The 13,383-nt window shown below is 39.9% G+C and overlaps 1 protein-coding gene across 1 annotated transcript in view; it reads right to left on the reverse strand.

The window, feature by feature from the left end:
• LOC124288318 (cytosolic non-specific dipeptidase-like) overlaps positions 1-13,383 on the reverse strand; it is a 33,187-nt gene that overhangs the window by 18,989 nt on the left and 815 nt on the right. The gene's annotated exons all lie outside the window — the stretch shown is intronic.

The following is a 13,383-nucleotide window of genomic DNA, read 5'->3' on the forward strand; positions in this document are numbered from 1 at the left end:
GGTGAAGTATGTGTGGTGCAGGTATGCTAGTAAGGTGTGTGTGGTACAGGTATGCTAGTGAGGTGTGTGTGGTACAGGTATGCTGGTGAGGTGTGTGTGGTACAGGTATGCTAGTGAGGTGTGTGTGGTACAGGTATGCTAGTGGATATTATGTGTGTGGTACAGGTATGTGTGGTGCAGGTAATTGCTAGTGAGGTGTTTGTGGTACAGGTATGCTGGTGAGGAGTGTTTGATACAGGTATGCTGGTGAGGTATGCGTGGTGCAGGTATGCTAGTGAGGTGTGTGTGGTACAGGTATGCTGGTGAGGTATGTGTGGTGCAGGTATGCTAGTGAGGTGTGTGTGGTGCAGGTATGCTAGTGAGGTGTGTGTGGTACAGGTATGCTGGTGAAGTATGTGTGGTGCAGGTATGCTAGTAAGGTGTGTGTGGTACAGGTATGCTAGTGAGGTGTGTGTGGTACAGGTATGCTAGTGAGGTGAGTGGGGTACAGGTATGCTAGTGAGGTGTGTGTGGTACAGGTATGCTAGTGACGTGTGTGTGGTACAGGTATGTGTGGTGCAGGTAATTGCTAGTGAGGTGTGTGTGGTACAGGTATGTGTGATACAGGTATGCTAGTGAGGTGTGTGTGGTACAGATATGCTGGTGAGGTGTGTGTGATACAGGTATACTGGTGAGGTCAGTGTCTGATACAGGTATGCTAGTGAAGTGTGTGTGGTACAGGTATGCTGGTGAGGTGTGTCTGATACAGGTATACTGGTGAGGAGTGTTTGATACAGGTATGCTAGTGAGGTGTGTGTGGTACAGGTACTGTAAACGTACTTATTTTCGCGTGGTGCAATTTTCGTGGAATTGACAGTTTAGACTACATCGCACGGTCAATTATTCACGCAATCAGTAATTGCCGGAACTGCCAGCTGTCTCTTTGGCCGCCACTAATAGCAGTGAAAACAAACAGAGTGGCTTAACCTGTCAGGCGGCGTTTATTGCATACTCACAGGAAATCCATATCTGTGCGATATACTAGTACACAGTAATCCGTTTACTCACGGAAGAGATAAAAAACACATCAGTCTTATGTTCAGATTCTGACGATCTGACGAATTAACTTCTACTGTATATGAAGCTCTTTGTGATTTCAAACAAGCCGGGTTGTTGTGAATGAGATGATTGAGTGTTAAGTGACTATTCGCTTCATGATGTACTGGTAAATAAAATCTTAATGAATAAATAAAATACTGCTGTATTATTTCTTTCCGAGTCGTTTCATGGTAATCTGTTTTGTATCAAACCATCTGTCATGTGACCAATTTCCATGGCGGCCACAACACACATTGCTGTTTTCGCTAATTCAGCGATGGGATTTGGCTCATTATTTAATTATGTTTTGGGAAATACATTACAGCAACAGTTAAGTATGATTGTTTATGCTACTATCAGTCGTCATTTTAATATTCGCGGTGTATAAATTTTCGCGCTAAAATGTTTTGCGCGAAAAGCGCGAAAATAAAACCTCCGCGAAATATAATACGTTTACAGTATGCTGGTGAGGTGTGTCTGATACAGGTATACTGGTGAGGAGTGTGTGGTACAGATATGCTGGTGAGGTGTGTGTGGTACAGGTATGCTAGTGAGGTGTGTCTGATATAGGTATGCTAGTGAGGTGTGTGTGGTACAGGTATGCTAGTGAGGTGTGTGTGGTACAGGTATGTGTGGTCCAGGTATGCTAAGTGAGGTGTGTGTGGTACAGGTATGTGAGGTCCAGGTATGCTGGTGACGTATGTGTGGTGCAGGTATGTGTGGTACAGGTATGCTAGTGAGGTATGTGTGGTGCACGTATGTGTGGTACAGGTATGTGTGGTACAGGTATGCTAGTGAGGTGTGTCTGATACAGGTATGTGTGGTGCAGGTATGCTAGTGAGGTGTGTCTGATACAGGTATGTGTGGTGCAGGTATGCTGGTGAGGTGTGTGTGGTGCAGGTATGCTAGTGAGGTGTGTGTGCTGCAGGTATGCGGGTGAAGTGTGTGTGGTGCAGGTATGCTAGTGAGGTGTGTGTGGTGCAGGTATGCGGGTGAAGTGTATGTGGTGCAGGTATGCGGGTGAAGTGTGTGTGGTGCAGGTATGCTAGTAAGGTGTGTGTGGTGCAGGTATGCGGGTGAGGTGTGTGTGGTGCAGGTATGCTAGTGAGGTGTGTGTGGTGGGTGAAGTGTGTATGATACAGGTATGCTGGTGAGGAGTGTTTGATACAGGTATGTTGATGAGGTGTGTGTGGTACAGGTATGCTAGTGACGTGTGTGTGGTACAGGTATGCTGGTGAGGTATGTGTGGTGCAGGTATGCTGGTGAGGTGTGTGTGGTACATGTATGCTGGTGTGGGAGGTATGGTATGCTGGTGTGGTGCAGGTATGCTGGCGAGGTGTGTTTGATACAGGTATGCTGGTGAGGTGTGTGTGGTACATGTATGCTAGTGAAGTGTGTGTGGTACATGTATGCTGGTGGGGAGTGTGTGGTGCAGGTATGCTGGCGAGGTGTGTCTGATACAGGTATGCTGGTGAGGTGTGTTTGATACAGGTATGCTGGTGAGGTGTGTGTGGTACAGGTATGCTAGTGAAGTGTGTGTGGTACAGGTATGCTGGTGGGGAGTGTGTGGTGCAGGTATGCTGGCGAGATGTGTCTGATACAGGTATGCTGGCGAGGTGTGTCTGATACAGGTATGCTGGTGAGGTGTGTTTGATACAGGTATGCTGGTGAGGTGCGTGTGGTAAAGGTATGCTAGTGAGGTATGTGTGGTGCAGGTATGTTAGTGAGGTATGTGTGGTACAGGTATGCTGGTGAGGTATGTGTGGTGCAGGTATGCTGATGAGGTGTGTGTGGTACAGGTATGCTAGTGAGGTGTGTGTGGTACAGGTATGCTGGTGAGGAGTGTTTGATACAGGTATGCTGATGTGGTGTGTGTGGTGAAGGTATGGTAGTGAGGTGTGTGTGATGCAGGTATGCTGGTGAGGAGTGTTTGATACAGGTATGCTGGTGAAGTATGTGTGGTGCAGGTATGCTAGTGAAGTGTATGTGGTACAGGTATGCTGGTGAGGAGTGTTTGATACAGGTATGCTGGTGAGGTGTGTGTGGTACAGGTATGCTAGTGAAGTGTGTGTGGTACAGGTGTGCTGGTGAGGTGTGTCTGATACAGTGATGCTGGTGAAGTATGTGTGGTGCAGGTATGCTAGTGAAGTGTATGTGGTACAGGTATGCTGGTGAGGGAGTGTTTGATACAGGTATGCTGGTGAGGTGTGTGTGTGGTACAGGTATGCTGGTGAAGTGTGTGTGGTACAGGTATGCTAGTGAGGTGTGTGTGGTGAAGGTATGCTGGTGAGGTGTGTGTCTAGGGACCCCTAAATCTTTAACACTATAGGGGCCTCCTAAATCTACAACTTTCAACATTAGAGTCATTACAAGGACCCTTGACCCCCATGCTTGATTCAGAACAATGCATGTGTAAGTGATTTACATAGTGGACTTCCTCAATGTGTTCCGAATAAATTACACATGACTAAGCCATATGTTACAAAGGAACAGAATCTGCCATTTTGTCCGACAACCTCAAAATAAGTCATTTTTCAGGGAAATATTTCAATACGTGTATTTTCTGTATTGTGTAATTAGTCATCACACATACAGCATATAAATACACATTGCTCAATGAGAATACGTCAAACACTCACGTCATCACACATACAGCATATAAATACACATTGCTCAATGAGAATACGTCAAACACTCACGTCATCACACATACAGCATATAAATACACATTGCTCAATGAGAATACGTCAAACACTCACGCGTCATCACACATACAGCATATAAATACACATTGCTCAATGAGAATACGTCAAACACTCACGCCATCGCACATCACACATACAGCATATAAATACACATTGCTCAATGAGAATATGTCAAACACTCACGTCATCACACATACAGCATATAAATACACATTGCTCAATGAGAATACGTCAAACACTCACGTCATCACACATACAGCATATAAATACACATTGCTCAATGAGAATATGTCAAACACTCACGTCATCACACATACACCATATAAATACACATTGCTCAATGAGAATACGTCAAACACTCACGTCATCACGCATACAGCATATAAATACACATTGCTCAATGAGAATACGTCAAACACTCACGTCATCACTCATACAGCATATAAATACACATTGCTCAATGAGAATATCGTCAAACACTCCGTCATCACTCATACAGCATATAAATACACATTGCTCAATGAGAATATGTCAAACACTCACGTCATCACTCATACAGCATATAAATACACATTGCTCAATGAGAATACGTCAAACACTCACGTCATCACACATACAGCATATAAATACACATTGCTCAATGAGAATACGTCAAACACTCACGTCATCACACATACAGCATATAAATACACATTGCTCAATGAGAATACGTCAAACACTCACGTCATCACACATACAGCATATAAATACACATTGCTCAATGAGAATACGTCAAACACTCACGTCATCACATGAACAGGTGTAGTTATCATTGACATAACGTTCCTGGGCTTCTTCTTAAATTCCTGTTTTTCTTATATTTAAGAAATACAGTTCGCTCTACCGCCATGTATAGTGTAATAAAACACACTTTTGCCCTGAACTATTATGACGTTAAAGCACGAGGACGCTTGCGACCTAAATTAAGAATCCTCGCACAGGCCTAACTGGCGCGCTGTTCTATTGATGTGTCTGCCCCCCTACATTAAGACGAACGTTATCAGAAAAACAAATGATAAACAGTTTCATGACGGTTAACGTTCGGATTAAATATCTTCTCTAAAGTATTTTAATTACATTTGTGATTAACATAAACCATGCGAACGTCGCATTTTTACTACCAACGTATGTTTAGATCAGTACATTCTGACGAAGCTGAGTAGTCTAGCGACATTCCACGATTGCATTGTGGGAATGTAAACATTGCGAACGTTACCGTGTCGCTGAAAACTTGTGAGTCGAATTGAGACATTTAAAACGTCAGAAAACATAAACGTAATGTTTCCACCAGTGATGTTAGGTGAGTGAAGCAACTGCAAACCAAGAAAAGAGATGCATCGCAGTAGGTTACTGTAGGAGGCCGTACGAGGCGATGACAACTGACATGCATCGTGACGTCGCTTACATTGTGACGTAATGTAAAATGGTTCGATTACGAGGGGGCACACTAGAATGGCGCAGTGACGGGATAACGTCATTCAATTGTTACGTCATCAAAACTATACCTTTATTGTCTGATAATGTATTTTTTTTTCGATTGTTCTAACCGCTAGGCATCTTAGAATACTAATTAAATCTGACAAATAGTTTAACTATTAAAGCTTACTTTCTATAACAATATAACAAAGAGTTTCAAACTTTGCTACTTTTTCTATGTTCAACACCCAGCTGACTATATCAAAACTGATACCTGAAAGTCTAACGTGAGTGAGTGAGTTCAGTTTTACCCCGCTTTTAGCAATATTCCAGCAATATCACTGTGAACGGGGGACACCAGAAATGGGTTTCACACATTTTACCCATGTGGGGAATCGAACCCGATGCTGCTAACTAGTGCCTCGAGCTCAACCTACAACTAACAATGCTGCCTAACTAGAGCCTCAAGTTTAACCTACAACTAACAATGCTGCCTAACTAGAGCCTCAAGTTTAACCTACAACTAACAATGCTGCCTAACTAGTGCCTTGACCTTAACCTACAACTAACAATGCTGCCTAACTAGAGCCTCGAGCTTAGCCTACAACTAACAATGCTGCCTAACTAGAGCCTCCAAGTTTAACCGATGCTGCTAACTAGAGCCTCAAGTTTAACCTACAACTAACAATGCTGCCTAACTAGAGCTCAAGTTTAACTCACAATCCAACTGATGACAACTAGAGCCCTCAAGTTGTGCTACAACTAACGATGCTGCCCTAACTAGAGCCTCGAGCTTAAGCTACAACCAACGCTGCCACCTCATATCCAACTGATGACAATTGCTCAGTGTGCTCAACACGTGATGGATACAAGAACCTGTGTGGAAACATAAACCATCTGAAGTACAATAAATAAATATACACACAATACCTGTGTTGACAATCCTTCTGTTAAAGAGTACTGAATTTATTTACAGTCTGAACTAAAATGGCCAATTAAGGTTTCTGAGAAGTTACAGGTAGATGAATTTGAACCTTCATATTCAGATTCGCTGAAGGAGCTGACATATTAGGACAATTGTCATTACAAAGTCGTTTCAATTTAATTAAAAAGAATTGCGACTGTCATCTTCTGTAATGGTGTTAGTGCAGAAGCCAATTCTTATTCAGATTAACAGACATTGTCATTAGGGCTGCAACTATTCACAAAGACTTCAATTTGATTCAATTTTCGATATTGGACCCTCAATTTGATCATTTTTTATTCAATTCTTCAAACAAGTAAAAACATCAAATTTCATTTAACTCTCAGAGTCGGCTTTTTAGTGTGTAATCCCATGTCACATAGGCGATGTTTACTAACAACAATTCTCATTGGATAATTAGCCCGGCATCAACAAATCACATTTTGCCTTATTTCAGCGCCTGAAGCTCGAATTGAAGTCAACATTACGTTCTGGCTGTGTGGAAATAATTTAAATAGGTATTCAAATATCGAATTGAAAAAGTGATAATGGTTATCGATTATCGAAACTAAGGTGTCAGATTTGATTTTCGATGAATCGAACCGAATCTTTGCAGCCCTAATGCTGGCGCATGGATTAGCTTATGCTGTGCATATGTCAATCACATATTCAACAGCTGTACATGTACGTGGATTGCATTTACTCTTGTTATAATTCATCACGTGTTCCAAAGACACTTTGCATAATTTATTCATGATGTTTAGCAATATTTCCTTTCTGGTTTTACACATCATGACTAAATTGTGCAAAATGATTCACGAATATCTGTGGGTTTCATATTGTGAACAAGTTGAAATTATTATTTGTTGAAGACAGTAATGCTGCTCATCTGAATTACTCTGAAATATATCTTTACTTTTAAGATTAGCATTGAACTTTTAAATACATTACTTCAATATTTAAATACAGTTAAACATAATTTGTCTTCATAATGATGGTAAAGAGAAAACCATTTATTATTTCATATATGAACAAAACTTTCAGTAAGTGCATGATTTAAGGAAGTAACTGTTCAAAGAAATGGAATACAATATCTGTTCTTATGTAACAGGTAGAGCGGCTTGAACAGGAGTCTCAGACATCATCAGATGGCTATCCCTTCACAAGATACAACAGGTCCATACTGCCTTGAAGGAGTCTCACACATCATCAGATGGCTATCCCTTCACAAGATACAACAGGTCCATACTGCCTTGAAGTTGAAGGAGTCTCACACATCATCAGATGGCTATCCCTTCACAAGGTACAACAGGTCCATACTGCCTTGAAGTTGAAGGAGTCTCACACATCATCAGATGGCTATCCCTTCACAAGGTACAACAGGTCCATACTGCCTTGAAGTTGAAGGAGTCTCACACATCATCAGATGGCTATCCCTTCACAAGGTACAACAGGTCCATACTGCCTTGAAGGAGTCTCACACATCATCAGATGGCTATCCCTTCACAAGGTACAACAGGTCCATACTGCCTTGAAGGAGTCTCACACATCATCAGATGGCTATCCCATCACGAGGTACAACAGGTCCATACTGCCTTGAAGGAGTCTCACACATCATTAGGGCCCGGTTGTTGAAAACTCGGTTATCTTTTAACCAGCCATTAAGTACATTTAACCGCCTGTTAACTAATAACATCGGGTTATCTTGTTGTTCAAAACTCTGTTAAAGGTCACATGCAACCTAAAACACAACTTTGCAGATTCTGATACCTTTCGGTATGGACTTACTGAAACAAATCATCAAAAATGCAAATTCAACTTAAAAAGTTGAAAAATAATGCGATGAAAAAAACTGCGCGAGATCGGAATTCAAACGATTCACTAATTTTCCCTCAGCGCTTGGGGGAAAAATTGGTTTAAACAGCTGGGCTGTGCTGTGCTGAGCGGCACTCATAGCACACGCGCAGTGAAATAGGTTCGCGCAGCTTGGAAGCGGGTTGTCCGGTGAATATTCGGTGAAGGCTTTGGTGTGAGCTTTTTTTCTAATGTTTTGTTGATATTTCACAGGCGCGAGCTTTTTATATGTTATTACAGTAGATTACCGATTTAACTGTTTATATAATTTCATTTGTCTATTTCACCACACGTTCTTCTTACCGAGTCACTTTCTCAGTTCGATACTTAAAAGCAATGCCATTATTTAGCGTTGACAGAATTTCTAACTGGGATATAGATATGTTGTTTTTATTGACACCTATGTGTCTGCCTGCCCGTCTGCTAAGGGCAATATTCAATACACAACTTCGATCACTGACCACATGCAATTTGAACTTAACACCTATCAGGCTATACACCATAAACAAAACGCATTGATTTATGGCCCAAGTTCGGTCTCTGCCACATTATGTAATTACACAGACAGGCAGGTGTGATACTTGTACACATGACATGTTATAATGTCTGTTGATTGCAAAATGTTATACACAAAAAATGAGCATGTATTTACAAAACCCAACATCTCTATATATACACATACAATGAGCCGTGAGGACATATGCAAATGAACCAGACGTTACACTTGAGTGCACACCCACCCGCTCTGACTGGGTTCGGTATCCCGGCTGCTTCGTTTCTTGGGAAATATTTCACTTTTGATTTGCGACTGTATGCTTATAATTTTGTTTAAATGGGTTTTTTCATAATCAGCAATGTATATTATATGTCATGAATAAGTGATAATTGTGTTTTAATTATCTTTGATTTTTTGGTTGCATGTGACTTTAACTTTTAAAAGGATGTTAACTTGACGTTAAGTTAACACACCTAAGGACCACCGCTAACTTTTTAACAGTGTGGTTAACTCGCAAAATGGTGCTCATGGCTACACTGCTTTCATGATGCTAGTTCAGCAAAGAAAGGATAGCATGTGTCGTGGACTGGACTTCAATAGTGGGAATTATTCGAAGAATTGGACAAACAGTTACATATGAAACTAATATTGGTCCCAATATTGAATATTGCATATCATAGGAACTAAAATACACGCTGTACATGTACACGATGCCTACGTTTCATCTTTTATCACTTGTGTATAGGTTTAAGATATAGTTTACTACACTAAAATGTCATATTACACGATAATATTTGGAATTTTTAACTTATGTTATAACAATATCTGAATGCTAATGTTATACACTGATAGGTTCATATAAGGAATACAATGGCACAATAGTATTTCTCTGCCGAATCATTGCAGCGTTCTATAATACACTTATGAAATATAATACATGTTTTCCATCCTTTCTATGCATTTTCGGTAGTCTCTTGTGAATTGAACTAAATGGAGGTTCATCTGATAATTGCGTATCGAGGAAATTCTGTTCATCTACTACAGCGTATAATACACTTATGAAATATAATACATGTTGTACGACCTTGAAGTCATTAAAAAGAACTTTATATGCATTTTCTGTAGTCACTTGTGAATTGAACTAAATGAAGGTTCATCTGATTAATGAGTATCGAGGAAATTATTTTCCTCTATAATTTAGACACAGTTTCATGTTTTTCAAGACATCTTTCCGGAATATGGCGTCTGTGAAGGCGTTCAGATAATGACGATATTGCACAGTATTGTTCATGAGATTCCTGTCAACAGTAAGGTCGGATAACAGATTGATTTTATTCAGCAGTGTTGGCCCTGATGCCTATAGTCCAATTACAGTTTGATCTACTTGCACGTAGTGCTAGTAACATATTCAGTTTCTATTGGCATTGAATGCATATTTCATATAAAAGCTAATGGTATTATTGTCACAACATCTATATTGTTTGATGCTAAAGGATTTGGCAATGTGTGTTCATACATTACAATGTTTGACAGAATTGGCAAATAATTAATAAATGATATTGATAGCATCTTCACGACTTGGCCATACAGTCATGACAATTTAAGGAGTGAAAAGTGAGCGATAGGTCTTGTGGGAATTCAAAGATTGATTAAGACTGTAGCCGTCTAAGCGTAACTCCTGTGTGTAATATTTATACATCTTCTATCCACAGACAACATACTTCTACTATCAATATTATTTTCATGGATTCATGATATTTTATCTATACCTGTGCTATAGTTTTTAAGTAAACACACTCAGAGCTGGGATCATATGTATATATAGTATGACCAGAAATTATTGAGAATTTTAGGAATATGTTCAATTGGATTTCTAGTATAAACAACCTTGACCAGCTATCAAGTGCTTGGTTTCATTCAAGAGAGACAACTCCGTTAATCCTGTTTCACTAGTTTGTGAAGAGTTATCCCCCTTTGTTTACTTGCTAGCAGACGACATTTTCAGTGATCCTCAGTATGGATGATTTAGAGAAGAGGAAGTTGATTTTAGAGTATTATAATAAGGACATCAGATCAGCTAAAGTGATTTCAAGTAGAACAGGCATCCCTTTGTCCACTGTTTATCGTGTTTTGAAAAATATTGCAAATGGATATGGCAAAGAGCACCAGGGAGGCGCAGGTAGGCCCAGAAAATTGACTGTCGGTGACAGGAGGCGGCTTGGTATTCTTGTTTCGAAAAACAAACGAAGGAGTTTAGAAAACTTAAGGCTGGATATGATTGATAGAGGAACTGTGGCTGTCTGTAAGGAGACAATTAGAACTGAGCTGTATGCAATGGGTTGGCAGAAAAGTCGAGTGAACAGTGAACGGTACACAGATATTCTCGAGGGACATTTACTTCCATCTGCTCACATGTTCTATGGAAATTTTGGATTTTCCAGCAGGACAAGGACCCAAAACATCGTTCAAGCATTCACAGGCCTGGTTTCGGACCCAAAATATGACATTATTAGATTGGCCAAGCTACAGCCCTGACCTAAATCCAATAGAAAATGTTTGGGGACTTATGAAGGAAAGTGTCAATAAGACAAATCTGACAAAAATATTGCTGAAATGAAAGAAGAGGTGGTCCGATATTGGGACAGCATGGACCACGACTTTCTAACTTCTTTGATCAGTAGTATGCCCCGCCGCATTGAAGCCTGCATTGCTGCCCATGGTGACTTGACAAAATACTAACTGTTCACCTGTCTTTGAATCTGGAGTTATGTTCTGCTAATATTCACATTTAATACATGAGTAATGAGTGTAAACAATATAAAACATTACAATCTTAAATTCTCAATAATTTCTGGTTGTATTGTATATGCAAACGGCTGGAACCTTGTGTTCCAATACAAAACGTTTGTAGCGCTACGACATTCGCATGCCTATGATAAACTATAGAGTTGGCCTCAACCATTGACTGGATTACATTCTCTTCGTCAGCAGAGAAATTTCGACTTCTCTTTTTCCTTGGGGTGCAGGCGACATTTTGCGTTTCCATTTTTGGTAAACCGGAAGTAAACAGAAAACGGAATTATGGGATAGATGGAAGCTAACCAGTGACGTTAACCACACTGTTAAACTTTGACGGTGACGTTAGCTAACGGCATGACTAACCGTGTTTTGAACAACGCGTATTTAACGTTCGGTTAGCTAACGGCCGGTTATGGATTTTAGCGGGTATAGTTAGGTTAGGAGTTAACCAGCGGGTAAGATAACCGAGTTTTGAACAACCGCGCCCAGATCCTTATCCAGAAACGAGCTGAGAATTCCTGTATTTGGATTTAGTTTTTATTAAAGGGAGAAGATGACATATGGACAAAACATACGACCGGAATGACTGAATTCATCTTACAATATACAATATAAAAAGTTGTGATCAACATGTTAATGTGTTTTACTGCACGTACCAGTACTTGTGTGTATTCAACCATGTACACAACAGCCAGCAGTGGCACAGTGCCAGTTTAATATTTACGTATATCCACATTGGCAGATATGTTGGCGTCATTCTCTTTGTTCATTGTGAATTGAAACCTGCTATGGCAAGTTGGTTGTCAATTTTACGATCAGTACAAAGCTTAAAAAACAGGCATACAAAGAAATGGATCCCATGACATGAATACACCATTGTGTTAATTCTGATTTATGTGTGTTACGGCTGGGTATACTCTCTAAATAGCAAATAACATTGGTAGGATTACAGTTTAGGTTTTGCATATTCTGTATTCACTGGAAGTCATTGTAGAAAAGATTTGTTTTGGCATGGGTAGCTCACTCCAAAAGCCACACACATCAACTTCTGAACAACAATAGCATAGGAAAAATAGTGACCACTTCAATTATGGAAATATATTTTAAAGGTTACAACAGAAAATATAATCTGTTCTCATTTCAAACACATATACTGGATAAAGGTGGTGTAACAAAGATAAATCTTTGAATGCGCTTTTCAATTTCCTATTATTTGCATTTCAAAGAGAGATAAAAAATTCCAAAGGGTGAAAACACGCAGTGTGCTCTGAAGGGACAGTAAGTGTGTTTTCAAATCATGCTTGAAATAATTTCCAATGTAAGCAATGCCTGGTTCCGTTCTCAAATAAAAACAACAAAATTGTGCAGTGGACTCTGGCTTCTGCCATGTTATATATACTGAACAACATTAGAAACGCACCACCCATATAATACGAAATATCCCCCCGTCAGACTGAAATGTACCCATGATATCTGAACATCGTCGGTGCATTTTAGTGTGGTGCATTTCTAATATTGTTCAGTATATTATAGGCAAACTGGAAAGAACATTGTGTGCTTTTCTTATGAACTAGTTACAAAATACTAAATGCCCAACTGATTAGATTTGAAGCTATTTATCAAAGCCTCAAATATAAATGCCCAGGCCATATGAGGCCAATCCCTCTGCTAACAGTGCTCAGGAAAACCTCATATCTCTGCCACTTTACCACATCATGTATTTTTCATCTGTTTCACTCAACAAATCAAAATAAGCAGATGACATGAAGTGTTTAAATTTCATTAAGAAACTGTCCTAGAATGTTAAAACTATTTCCATATTCATATGCCACATGCTGTCCAAAGAGTAAATTTAAGCTTTCATTGTTCTCTGTTTGTTTAGGCTGAAGGTTCTAATTAACAAGCACTTTTAACCAGTGTTCACAAATGTGTAAAGACATCACCTTTTTTTCCACAGTCCTTACAGGCAGTAGCCCAGTTTCTTGCATTAGCCTGCTAATCAACTCACAGCAGCAGCTAATGATTTCCAGTAG

This window comes from Haliotis rubra, unplaced genomic scaffold (genome assembly GCF_003918875.1).
Source record: "Haliotis rubra isolate DU_JTF1 unplaced genomic scaffold, ASM391887v1 Scf415, whole genome shotgun sequence".
Classification (NCBI taxonomy): Eukaryota; Metazoa; Mollusca; class Gastropoda; order Lepetellida; family Haliotidae; genus Haliotis; species Haliotis rubra.